The sequence below is a fragment of the Bufo gargarizans genome, chromosome 1 (assembly GCF_014858855.1).
Source record: "Bufo gargarizans isolate SCDJY-AF-19 chromosome 1, ASM1485885v1, whole genome shotgun sequence".
Taxonomy (NCBI): domain Eukaryota; kingdom Metazoa; phylum Chordata; class Amphibia; order Anura; family Bufonidae; genus Bufo; species Bufo gargarizans.
Window position 1 is genome coordinate 577,730,011 of NC_058080.1, and position 14,281 is coordinate 577,744,291.

Here is a 14,281-nt window from a genome sequence, read left to right on the forward strand (position 1 = left end):
GCCCATTTGGTCAGATGTGTGTGAGGAAAGCGCTGCCTGTCTCTGAGGCCTCGTTCACATTGCCGTTATTCGCAGACACAGCCTAGCCGCATTTTTCACGGACAGAGTACAAACCCATTGATTTTAATCACTCATCACTAGTTTTTCACTGACTATGGATCAGTGAAAAAATCCAAGAGACATGCACTACTTTGGTCTGTGATGTGGCCCAAATACGCCCATTGAAGTCTATGGGTTACAACATCCATGTTTGGTCCATTTTTTTTTCACTGAGCATTAGCAGAGGATATTTTGGAAACTAATTTTCAGCTGACCCGACTCAGAACATGGCCACGCCGGCACACACCTGAAACACGTTTTCTTCAGCGGTGCTCCAGATGTGCAGAACGCTTATGGAGAAAAATAACAGCAGACTTCCTCCATTATAAATTTATGCTTAAAACATACCCTCAACATTACGAAACAAAAGTACTTCACCTCTCTCGTCTCCTCACTCTCAAATAACCCAAAACAACTCTTTGACACTTTTCATTCCCTTCTGAGCCCTAAAGTTCTAGAACCTTCTACTGACCTCTGTGCTGATGGCATGGCCACTTACTTCAGAGACAAGATTGGAAATATCCGGATGGAAATAATCTCCCAGTACCAAACCAATTTCAATCCTCCTCCCTCCCACACTCCCACGTGCCCTTTCTCCTCTTTTGACCCTATAACAAATGAAGTCTCCAGGCTTCTCTCTTCTTCTCGCCCCATGACCTGCAGCAGTGATCCTATTCCCTCACACCCCTCCAGTCCCTCTCCCCGGCTGTCATTACTCACCTTGCTACAATATTTAACCTCTCTTTTGGTATCTTTCCGTTTTCTTTCAAACATTCTGTTATATCCCCACTACTAAAAAACATCTCTTGACCTGACCTGTACTGCTACTGACCAGTTTCTATCCTCCCCTTCATCTCTAAACTCTTTGAACGTTTTGTCTACTCTCTCTTAATAAGCTAGCTCTCTGCAAACTCTCTTCTTGACCCCTTACAATCTGCCTTTCACCCTCTCCACTCTACAGAAACTGCCCTTACTAAAGTGTGTACCGATCTCCTGACAGCAAAAAGGAATGGTGATTATTCACTACTGATTCTTCTGGATCTCTCTGCAGTGTTTGATATCGTAGACCACAAACTCCTCCTCACCATGCTCCACTCAATTGGCCTTAAGGGTACTGCTCTCTCCTGGTTATTTTCCTATTTCTCTGGCCGCTCCTTTAGTGTATCTTTCACTGGTTCTACTTTTTTTCTTGATGTTGGTGTTCCTCAGGTTTCAGTACTAGGTCCTCTACTCTTCTCCCTCTACACAGCCCCCACTGGACAGACTATAAGTAGATTTGGCTTTCAGTACCATCTCTATGCTGACGACACCCAACTATACATTTCATCTCCTGACATCATCCCTGCTTTACTCCAAAACACCAGTAATTGTCTGGTAGCTGTCTCCACCATCATGTCCTCTCTCTATCAAAAACTGAACTTCTTGTCTTTCCCCCATTTACTAACCCACATAAACTTAATATTTTAATTTCGGTCTGTGGCCACTGGGCCACGTTTGACTCAGATCTTTCCTTTGTTCCCCATATCCAGTCACTTGCTCACTTTTGACGTCTACACCTCAAGAATATCTCCAGAATCCGCCATTTTCTTACAGTGGAAATGGCAAAAACTCTTGTTGTAGCCTTGATTCAGTCTCGTCTTGACTACTGCAACTCATTACTATTTGGTCTCCCTCTAACAAAACTCTTCCCCCTTCAGCCTGTCCTAAATGCTGCAGCCAGGCTCATCTATCTATCCATCCGCTATACAAATGCTGCAAGCCTGTGCCAGTCACTTCACTGGTTGCCCCTCCACCAGAGAATACAGTTCAAAGATCTTACCCACAAAGCTCTCCACAGTGCTGCAACTCCACACATCTCCTACATCATTTCTGTCTACCACCCTACTCGTGCTCTCCGTTCTGTCCAAAATTTGTACCTCTCACTCCTGTCTTCTCGAGCTGCACCTACTCTCTAGAATGCTCTGTCCCAGAATATCAGGTCAATTCCCAACTTTCCTACCATCAAACGTGCCTTTAAAACACATCTTTTCAGGCAGGCTTATCGAGTTTTCTAAAATGACTGTTCCCCGAGTAACCCCTCCACCACCAACTCCACAGACCTGAACTTGATCTTCTAACAGAAGGAGATTGGCCTACACCACTGCTTTCAGTGCAATAATGGCTTGACTACTACATATCACAATCACACAAAAAAACACTACCTTTTGTGTCACCCACATTACCTCATAGATTGTAAGCTCTTGTGAGCAGGGCCCTCACTCCTAGTGTTTCAGTTGTATATTAGTCAGCTACTTTGTGATGTGTTTTGTTTTGTAAATGAACCCTCTGAATCTGTAAAGCGCTGCGGAATATGGTGACGCTATAGAAATAAATATTATTAATATTTATATATAGTAGGGAATTGCATTTTGTAACATGCATCAATCAGAATAACATTATGTTACAATGACAGCTGCCATATCAGGCAGCATGTGAGCAGTCAGTTTTTAAAGTTCATGGGCCAGATTTATCATTAGCTCAAGTCAGAATATTGGAGTGAAAAAGTCGCAAATTTTTGTGCAATCACTTCTTTTTTCGGCTCTGCTCTATGCTCGCCATTTTTTTGAAAGTGGGCGTGTTTTCTTATGTAAATGAATCTCTAGACAGATTTACTATTGCAACAATTTAAAAAGTCGCTAATAATTGCACAATTTCACTCCAGTGAGGACCATGCTTATCTTATGCGACTTTTTATTGGAACATGCAACTTTTTCGTAAAGCCGCGCGACTTTTATAAAGCCGCTTACTGACGGATAAACTGCTACCGTCAAACCACATTTATTACAGTCTTAAAGGGCCGATCATAAATCTGACTTTAGCCATATGTGAAAGTGGAGTGAGCTGTCAGAGTAATGATAAATCTGGCCCATGTGCTGAAGAAGAAAAAAATTAAGGATATGACCAACTTTGACAGGGGTCAGATTCTAGCTAGACTTCAGCTAAATTCATTCAAGGGAGGACAACCAGTGACAGGGTCTTGGGTTCCCAAAGCTCATTTATTCTCTTCATGCTCTTAGGCTACTTTCACACTAGCGTTCGATCGGATCCGTTCTGAACGGATCCGATCATAATAATGCAGACGGAGGCTCCGTTCAGAACGGATCCGTCTGCATTATTTTTAGCATATAACAGCTAAGTGTGAAAATAGCCTCGTACGGATCCGTCCAGACTTTCAATGTAAAGTCAATGGGGGACGGATCCGCCTGAAGATTGAGCCATATTGTGGCATCTTTAAACGGATCCGTCCCCATTGACTTACATTGTAAGTCTGGGCGGATCCGCACGCCTCCGCACGGCCAGGCGGACACCCGAACGCTGCAAGCAGCGTTCAGCTGTCCGCCTGTCCGTGCGGAGGCGAGCGGAGCGGAGGCTGAACGCCGCCAGACTGATGCAGTCTGAGCGGATCCGCTCCATTCAGACTGCATCAGGGCTGGACGGCTGCGTTCGGGTCCGCTCGTGAGCTCCTTCAAACGGAGCTCACGAGCGGACCGACGAACGCTAGTGTGAAAGTAGCCTTAGAAGCAAAAGCTAGTCTGTCTGGTCCATTCTCACAGACGAGCTACTGTAGCACAGATTACTGAAAAAATTAATGCATGCTCTCAGGTGTCAGAGCACATGGGGGGATTTTATCATAAGGGGAATATTTGAAGTCAGTTTTATATATATATATAATGTATGTCCCCTTTAACTTGTTCGCTACTAGTGCTGTATGGGTGCCATAGCTGTCATGTCGATCCCGGTCATTACAGCCTTTAGATGCCGTGATCAGTTTTCATTTATTTTTTCAGTATTTAGACATATAAAACCTATATATATGTGGTATCATTGTAATCGTACTGACCCAGAGAATGAAGGGCACGGGTCAGTTTTGCCACAAAGGCAACCCCGCAGGGACAAAACCCATAAAACTGGGGAGGAATTGTGTTTTTTATTTCCAATTCCACCCCATTTGTATGCCATATTAAATGGTGGCATTAGAAAGTAAAACTTGTCCCACAAATAACAAGCCCTCATATCGATACTGGATATGAAAAATAAAAAAGTTATGGCTCCAGTAAGACAGGGAAGAAAAATGAAAACACAAAAATGAAAAAACCTTCAGTATCCTAAAAGATCCCCTTGCTGGGGAGGGAAGCCATCCAGGCAACTGGACAAATGTGGCAGAGGATCTCTTCTGGTGGAAACCTCTGCCCAACAGAATGCCGGACAACTCCGACGCTGCATAATGCAACGCAGGAGATGTGCTGGCACCTGTATGCAGGCATGTACTGTATGTGGGCTAGTACCAGAGGATACAGGTAGCTCTGTAAGTAGCACCAAACACCACTACACTACACCCCCAACCCCCCTGTCACTTATTAACCCCTGATCACCCCATATAGACTCCCTGATCACCCCCTGTCATTGATCACCCCCCTGTTAGGCTCCATTCAGACTTCCGTATGTGTTTTGAAGATCCGCAAAACACAGACACCGCAGATATGCAAAACACGGACACCGGCAATGTGCTTTCTGCATTTTGCGGATCCGCACATTGCCAGAACTATATAGAAAATACCTTTTCTTGTCAGCAATTGCGGACAAGAATAGGACATGTTCTATAGGCTCTACAAAAAACGCAGTGTTCGCCCGATCAGGCCTGATCTTGTGCGCAAACTTGCGTTCAGTCCGCCCCACCGCAGTGACAGAATTTTTTTTGATCACTGCAAAAACACCGTAAAATCGCTGCGGCGCTATAAAAAGATCACTTTTGAGGGGCATGGCGAGTTCATAGAAGAATTTTTTTTTGGCACAAGTTAGCGGAAATTATAATTTTTTTTGCTACAAAGTCTCATATTCCACTAACTTGTGACAAAAAATAAAATCTCACATGAACTCACCATACCCCTCACGGAATCCAAATGCGTAAACATTTTTAGACATTTATATTCCAGACTTCTTCTCAAGCTTTAGGGCCCCTAAAATGCCAGGGCAGTATAAATACCCCATAAGTGACCCCATTTTGGAAAGAAGACACCCCAAGGTATTCCGTGAGGGGCATGGCGAGTTCCTAGAATATATATTTTTATTGTCACAAGTTAGGGGAAAATGATTATTATTATTTTTTTTTTCTCTTACAAAATCATTTTCCGCTAACTTGTGCCAAAAAACTTGTGTCTTCTTTCCAAAATGGGGTCACTTGTGGGGTATTTATACTGCCTTGACATTTTAGGGGCCCTAAAGTGTGAGAAGTCTGGAATCCAAATGCCTAAAAATGCCCTCCTAAATGGTACTCATTTTGGCCCCTTTGCGCATCTTGGCTGCAAAAAAGTGTCACACATGTGGTATCGCCATACTCGGGAGAAGTAGGGCAATGTGTTTTGGGGTGTCTTTTTACATATACCCATGCTGGGTGAGAGAAATATCTCTGTCAAATGACAACTTTGTATAAAAAAATGGGAAAAGTTGTCTTTTAGAGAGATATTTCTCTCACCCAGCATGGGTATATGTAAAAATACACCCCAAAACATATTGCCCTACTTCTTCTGAGTACGGCGATACCACATGTGTGACACTTTTTTGCAGCCAAGATGCGCAAATGGGCCCAATTTCCAATGAGTACTTTCAGGATTTCACAGGGCATTTTTGCGAATTTGGATTCCAAACTACTTCTCACGCTTTAGGGCCCTTAAAATGCCAGGGCAGTATAAATACCCCACATGTGACCCCATTTTGGAAAGAAGACACCCCAAGGTATTCCGTGAGGGGTATGGTTAGTTCATGTAAAATTTTATTTTTTGTCACAATTTAGTGGAATATGAGACTTTGTAAAACAAAAAACAAAAAAAAAAAAAAACATTTTCCGCTAACTTGTGACAAAAAATAAAAACTTCAATGAACTCACTATGCCCATCAGCAAATACCTTAGGGTGTCTACTTTCCGGAATGGGGACATTTGTGGGGTGTTTCTACTGTCTGGGCATTGTAGAACCTCAGGAAACATGACAGGTGCTCAGAAAGTCAGAGCTGCTTCAAAAAGCGGAAATTCACATTTTTGCACCATAGTTTGTAAACGCTATAACTTTTACCCAAACCAATAAATATACACTTATTGCATTTTTTTTAATCAAAGACATGTAGAACAATAAATTTAGAGAGAAATGTATATAGAAATGTAGTTTTAATAGAAAAATTTTACAACCGAAAGTGAAAAATTTCGATTAATATCAAAAAATTTAAAAATGTCAGCAGCAATGAAATACCACCAAATGAAAGCTCTATTAGTGAAAAGAAAAGGAGGTAAAATTCATTTGGGCGGTAAGTTGTATGACCGAGCAATAAACGGTGAAAGTAGTGTAGTGCAGAATTGTAAAAAGTAGTCTGGTCATTAAGGGTGTTTAAGCTAGGGGGGCTGAAGTGGTTAAGAGACAGCTGGGTTCAGAAGCCAGGTCTCTGTGTTGGGATCTGGGAGCCTTGTGTCTGGATAAAGGCTTGCTACCTGTTTGGCGTGAAAAAAAGGTTGGTGCTGCTATGCTCAAGGACTCTTTGAGACAGAATTGCAGCATGGTGTGAATTACCACCAACACCACAAGGTGATTTTTTGCTTGTTTATGACTGGTTGTTTTGTCACTTGCCTAAAGTGTGAATAAAACACTTAACTGTTTGATCCAAAGAACTTGTTGTTGCCTCTATACTGCATCCGCTAATCCTGTCTACCAGAGCAAAACCCCACAATATATTTATATATATATATATATATATATAAGATGAAAAAAGTCCAATGGGAGCACCACCAGAGTAAGGGTGCAAGGTCCAACGCAGGGCAGTGGCGAACCCCAAAATTGTACAAAGCAAAGAAGTAGGACTGCACTCCAAAATGTAGCAAAATAGCAGTGATTTATTCACCCATAATATGGCAGGTCTTGCGACGTTTCGGCTCACAAGAGCCTTCCTCAAGCATGGTAACAGTGAAAATGAGAGCATATAAAGGCATTTACAAAGTGTCCAACCCACAAAGGTGTGGTCACAATCAACTGCAATTACATACATCTGATTGAAATCAATAAAGTGCAAATACATAAAGTGACAAGTGCTGAATAATGTACAACTCTAGGTATACATATGTGTACAATACTTTGTATAGGTAAATTCACAATTAAATAAGTGACATATTGAATGTGGATCACAGAGATACGGCCTTCAGTGGCGATGGGGCCCACATATACCATCGCGTTCGTTGCGAGTCTTCAACTCCTCAGTGCGCATGTTCACACTGACCTCATGATGTGAGTCATGGTGTAAAGTTCGCGCGCATGCGGTCCATGCGATCGGCGCAAAGGCACCATTTTGCTTAAGGGAATCTTCCCTACAATTCTATTTGTATTGTATGTGACTGTTATATCAATAGAATCGATTTATACACACGCGACCGCTGTAGGGATCTCCTACAAACACCAGCCTCTAAAGTAACGCATGGATGTAAAGACGCTGATGTCCACGCTGGGCCGCATCATCCACAGAGGCAAAAATTCAAGGATCCACATCCAATAGTGTGAAAATATATAAAACCTAAAAACAAAGAGAGAGGAATAAATATTTCCAAATATGTTACAGATATATATTGATCTTTTCACGGTTATCTTACACCAATATACCGATATAAGGAGGACAAGAACACATATATGCAACTGGACTAAGAACGATCCGCAAATCCACAACACTGTCACCTGAACTCGATGTTAAGACCATTAGGGTGCAAGCTGTCAAGATCATAAATCCAGCGTAACTCTCTTTTTTTCAAGAGAGTTAAGCGGTCACCACCTCTTCTAGGGAGCCTGACCTGATCAATGATCAAACATCTTAGATCCCGCTCAGAGTGTCCTAGGGATCCAAAATGTCTGGATACTGGTAGATCAGTACGTTTCTTCCTTATTGAGTTTCTGTGGTTATTCAACCTAACTTTTAATTCTGTAGAGGTTTCCCCAACATATAGTAGGTTACAGGGGCAGGCCAACACATATATCACATATGACGAGGAACAGTTTAAATGGAACTTTATGGGGTATTCTTTATTTGTGAACGGATGTACAAAAGACTTAGCTTTGCAGATATATTGACAATTGACGCAACCGAGACACGGAAAACATCCGAGGCCCGGCTGCGCCAATGTCCGCTGCACACTGATCTTCTTCGGACCTGTATCAGCCCTGACCAATTGATCTTTAAGGTTTTTATTTTTACGGTACGATAGAAGAGGAGGGAGTTTGAATTCTGGAACATCTACAATAGACCTGCTTAAGATACTCTAATTATTTTTGAGGATACGACCTATCTCCAAAGAGCATTCAGAGTAGGTGGACCTGAATGGTATTCTTTGAGTTTTTTTTGTTTTATTAGGGGTAGTTGGTATTGTTTCGGTATTCGTGTCTAGAATTTTATTTTTGTGTGTATCTAATAATTTGCGGGGATAGCCCCGGTCCCTGAATTTACAAGCCATCGTTTCCAATGTGTCTAACAATTCAGTGTGGTCAGAGACAATGCGTTTCGTACGTAAAAATTGTGAATGAGGAAGGTGTTTCACTAAACTGCGTGGGTGATTGCTTTCGTATCGCAGGATAGTGTTTCTATCGGTCAGCTTAACATACAATCCTGTGCCAATTGCACCATCAACCAATTTCACATTGGTATCCAAGAATGATAATTGCGTCTTGGAGTATGATACAGTGTATTGAAGATCCGGGTCTATACTGTTGAGGTATATATGGAACTCACTCAATTGTGATTCCGTACCAGACCACAGGAGGAAGAAGTCATCTATGTATCTCCACCACCTGATCACATGTTGAGAGTGGTGGGACACATAGATAAAGTCTTCCTCCATGTGTCGCATGTAGATATTTGCATACGTTGGGGCCACATTGGACCCCATCGCCACGCCACGTTTCTGATTATAGAAAGTGTCTTGAAACAAAAAGTAATTATTTTCAAGAATCAGTCTCAGTAGAGTATTTATAAAACATTTTGCATTCTGTGTTACGGGCGAGTCATCCAAATATTTGTTGACTGCACTGATGCCCTTCTCATGCCCTATTGATGTGTATAAAGACACAACATCAAAGGACACGAGAGTCACAGTCTGCATGTCACTGATGTCCACAGCCCTCAGTTGTTCTAAAAAATCGCCTGTATCTTTTATATAGGATTTTCCAGCCATTGAGAATTCTCTGAGTATCCTGTCTAGAAAGATGGATATCCTACTGAAGACAGAATCAGAGCCAGATACGATGGGGCGGCCGGGGGGGTCCACCAAGCTCTTATGGACCTTAGGTAATATATATATGACGGGAGTAATGGGAGTAGTAATCATCAAATACTCCCTCAATCCCTCATCTATAATACCCCCGGCCACCGCATCGAATAGGCTCCTGTTGATAATAGCCATAATGCGAAATTTCGGGTCACCTTGTAATACACCATACACATTTATATCATTCAATTGACGTTCAATTTCCTTAATATACTTTTGCGTATCAAGAACAACTACCCCACCGCCCTTATCGGCCGGTTTGATAGTTAACTGGGGGTTGTTCTTGAGTTGGGATAGGGCCTCTATTTCAGCAGTGGTCAGATTAGGGTTGCTTACTCTAGCTGTATCCCCATATCGGGATTTCAGCATACTGACATCTCGTTGAACTGCAGAAATATAGGCCTCTATCGCAGGTTCGTCTACATTAGGAAAAAAGGCGCTTTTATTAAACAGATTTAATCCCCTAAGTGAAAATTCGCTGGAACATGTTTGTATATTTACATTGCGTCCCTTAAAGAATATTTTAAGTCTAAGGGAACAAAAAAAATCAGTTAAATCCATCTCTAAGTCAAACCAATTTACCTTTGTGCTCGGGCAAAAGGTGAGACCCTTGGACAGGACACTCAGTTGGGCTTCGGTCAGTTCAACTGAGGATAGATTAAAGACTATTGTCTCTTTCTCTGAGATGGCGCTTTTGTTGATTGCAGTCTGGTTCTGTTCTGTCGCTGTTTTCCCTTATCTTCTATACCGGCGACCTCCCCTCCTGGTTCTTGTTCTTTTCCTTTCTTTATCTCTGGATCCACCCCTAAAAAAGCTTTATCTTCATCTGTGGGCAATGGAGTATACTTTTTCCTTCTCCTATTATCACGATTGGAGCTCATTGATGGCTGGTCGGTTTGCCAGGTGTATATATCACCTCGTTTGTAGTCGTCCACATCACGTGACCACTTGCTCCTTTTCCCTTCCTCCAGTTCCATCTGAAACTTATCAAGTTGAATTTTGATTTCCTCTTTATATAAAATAAGCTCGTCGGCAGATAATTGTGTCTGCAATGTCCGTTCTACCTCTAACAGTTCCTCTGAGAGTGAGGCCACTTCTATTTGCAAAAAATTGATGTTTAATAAAATATAGTCAAGTGAATACCTATTCGATAACATCTCAAAGCGTTTACAAAATAATTCATTATGGCGTGGCGATGGGGTCCAATGTGGCCCCAACGTATGCAAATATCTACATGCGACACATGGAGGAAGACTTTATCTATGTGTCCCACCACTTTCAACATGTGATCAGGTGGTGGAGATACATAGATGACGTCTTTCTCTTGTGGTCTGGTACGGAATCACAATTGAGTGAGTTCCATATATACCTCAACAGTATAGACCCGGATCTTCAATACACTGTATCATACTCCAAGACGCAATTATCATTCTTGGATACCAATGTGAAATTGGTTGATGGTGCAATTGGCACAGGATTGTATGTTAAGCCGACCGATAGAAACACTATCCTGCGATACGAAAGCAATCACCCACGCAGTTTAGTGAAACACCTTCCTCATTCACAATTTTTACGTACGAAACGCATTGTCTCTGACCACACTGAATTGTTAGACACATTGGAAACGATGGCTTGTAAATTCAGGGACCGGGGCTATCCCCGCAAATTATTAGATACACACAAAAATAAAATTCTAGACACGAATACCGAAACAATACCAACTACCCCTAATAAAACTAAAAAAAACTCAAAGAATACCATTCAGGTCCACCTACTCTGAATGCTCTTTGGAGATAGGTCGTATCCTCAAAAATAATTGTAGTATCTTAAGCAGGTCTATTGTAGATGTTCCAGAATTCAAACTCCCTCCTCTTCTATCGTACCGTAAAAATAAAAACCTTAAAGATCAATTGGTCAGGGCTGATACAGGTCCGAAGAAGATCAGTGTGCAGCGGACATTGGCGCAGCCGGGCCTCGGATGTTTTCTGTGTCTCGGTTGCGTCAATTGTCAATATATCTGCAAAGCTAAGTCTTTTGTACATCCGTTCACAAATAAAGAATACCCCATAAAGTTCCATTTAAACTGTTCCTCGTCATATGTGATATATGTGTTGGCCTGCCCCTGTAACCTACTATATGTTGGGGAAACCTCTACAGAATTAAAAGTTAGGTTGAATAACCACAGAAACTCAATAAGGAATAAACGTACTGATCTACCAGTATCCAGACATTTTGGATCCCTAGGACACTCTGAGCGGGATCTAAGATGTTTGATCATTGATCAGGTCAGGCTCCCTAGAAGAGGTGGTGACCGCTTAACTCTCTTGAAAAAAAGAGAGTTACGCTGGATTTATGATCTTGACAGCTTGCACCCTAATGGTCTTAACATCGAGTTCAGGTGACAGTGTTGTGGATTTGCGGATCGTTCTTAGTCCAGTTGCATATATGTGTTCTTGTCCTCCTTATATCGGTATATTGGTGTAAGATAACCGTGAAAAGATCAATATATATCTGTAACATATTTGGAAATATTTATTCCTCTCTCTTTGTTTTTAGGTTTTATATATTTTCACACTATTGGATGTGGATCCTTGAATTTTTGCCTCTGTGGATGATGCGGCCCAGCGTGGACATCAGCGTCTTTACATCCATGCGTTACTTTAGATATATATCTGTACTTTTATATTCATATGATATGACTGTCTATATGAGAGTGAATATCTCTTCATGACTGCTTAAATTACCAGCAATGGGCCTGGACTGCCAGCGGAGAACATGGAAATGCTCTCCTCTGGCATTCACGGCCTTCTGGTCAGGTGTCTCGCTCGCAAGGTCGGGATCCCGGTCCAGAGGCTGGTGTTTGTAGGAGATCCCTACAGCGGTCGCGTGTGTATAAATCGATTCTATTGATATAACAGTCACATACAATACAAATAGAATTGTAGGGAAGATTCCCTTAAGCAAAATGGTGCCTTTGCGCCGATCGCATGGACCGCATGCGCGCGAACTTTACACCATGACTCACATCATGAGGTCAGTGTGAACATGCGCACTGAGGAGTTGAAGACTCGCAACGAACGCGATGGTATATGTGGGCCCCATCGCCACTGAAGGCCGTATCTCTGTGATCCACATTCAATATGTCACTTATTTAATTGTGAATTTACCTATACAAAGTATTGTACACATATGTATACCTAGAGTTGTACATTATTCAGCACTTGTCACTTTATGTATTTGCACTTTATTGATTTCAATCAGATGTATGTAATTGCAGTTGATTGTGACCACACCTTTGTGGGTTGGACACTTTGTAAATGCCTTTATATGCTCTCATTTTCACTGTTACCATGCTTGAGGAAGGCTCTTGTGAGCCGAAACGTCGCAAGACCTGCCATATTATGGGTGAATAAATCACTGCTATTTTGCTACATTTTGGAGTGCAGTCCTACTTCTTCGCTTTATATATATATATATATATATATATACATATATATATTATACATTAATTGAAGGTAAAAGACTCAGTAGTGTATGATTAATATATTTTATTAGTATATAGCGTGTCAAGTCTTAGTCACAGTCCTAGTAGATACGCTTTTCAGGACGCAAGGGAACAGTATGTTAATAGAGAGGGCCAAAATTTACACCGCCCAAAATCCTTTTACATCAGGTAGACTCAAAAAGTTGCAAAGTCCCTATTAAGAGACTTTTTGAAGCCAGAGTTCTGGAGTACAGGGCATGATAAGTTTCTCCCACAGTGCATCACAACTTTTCAGAGTATCCATGCTGATCCCTGTCCACCATCATAATCACCTACAATGAGCACATAAGCATCAGAACTGGTGTGTGGAGCAAAGGAAGAAGGCAGGCTGGTCTGCATTTTCTTTTACAGCATGTGGACAGCTTACCTGGGAAATAGATGGCACCAGGATGCTTTATGGAAAAAAGTAGTGTGATGATCTAGGCCAGCATTACTCAACTGGTGGACTGCCCTCCAAATGCAGACTGCAGGCACCAACTGTACTGATCCCTGTTTCCTTAAAGGATAACTGTCATGTTTTCATCAAAAAATAAATTTTAGCATATGTTACTGCAGCGGCAGCATTATGCATAAAGCAATCTTTATTTTCTTCACATACCATCGTTTTCCTTGAGTTTTCCCCTTAGTTATGGCTGTCTTGAATCCTACAATCAATATGAGGATCTTCTCAGGATGGCTCCTCTGCCAGTTCTCTGAGGCCAAAACTGCTTTCCCTCACTTCCCATACACACTTGCTGTAGCCAGCAGCTTCCTGACAGTCAATCAGATTGGATTACTGAGAGACACGCCCCTCTGTCTCCTGTTTACATTAAGTTGGGAGACAGATGAGCCCTAGAAACAGTCTTTTAAGGGAGCAGTGGAAAGGGAAAGGAGACATTAATGAAAGCTGTTATTGTAAGGTAATTACAGATCTTTTGACAATCATTGACAGACTAACTCAGGTATACATGCCTAGCTCTAATAAACTAGCAAATAAAATAAAAAATGATAGTTATCCTTTAAGTGCCATAGTATACACACGTAGCCACAAAATATTACACCTGTGCTGCTTCCCACATCATCCTTGCCCTGGGATGAGAACAGTGAAGAAGGGACCTACCACATCAGCATATATGTTGGCTTTTAACTCCAAAGCACTCTGTAGGTGCTGCTGGAGCAGAGGGGAGCAGGACTGGGTTAGCCTGCCTCCTCGTATTCTTCCTCTTCACTTCAGCGTGATCAGAGTGTAAAAAACTTTGTTCGGTTTTAGCCCATCTTATAAAGTGATGGCATAGACATGATCGCATTCAGTCCTCAGAATAAATGGGTTGCAG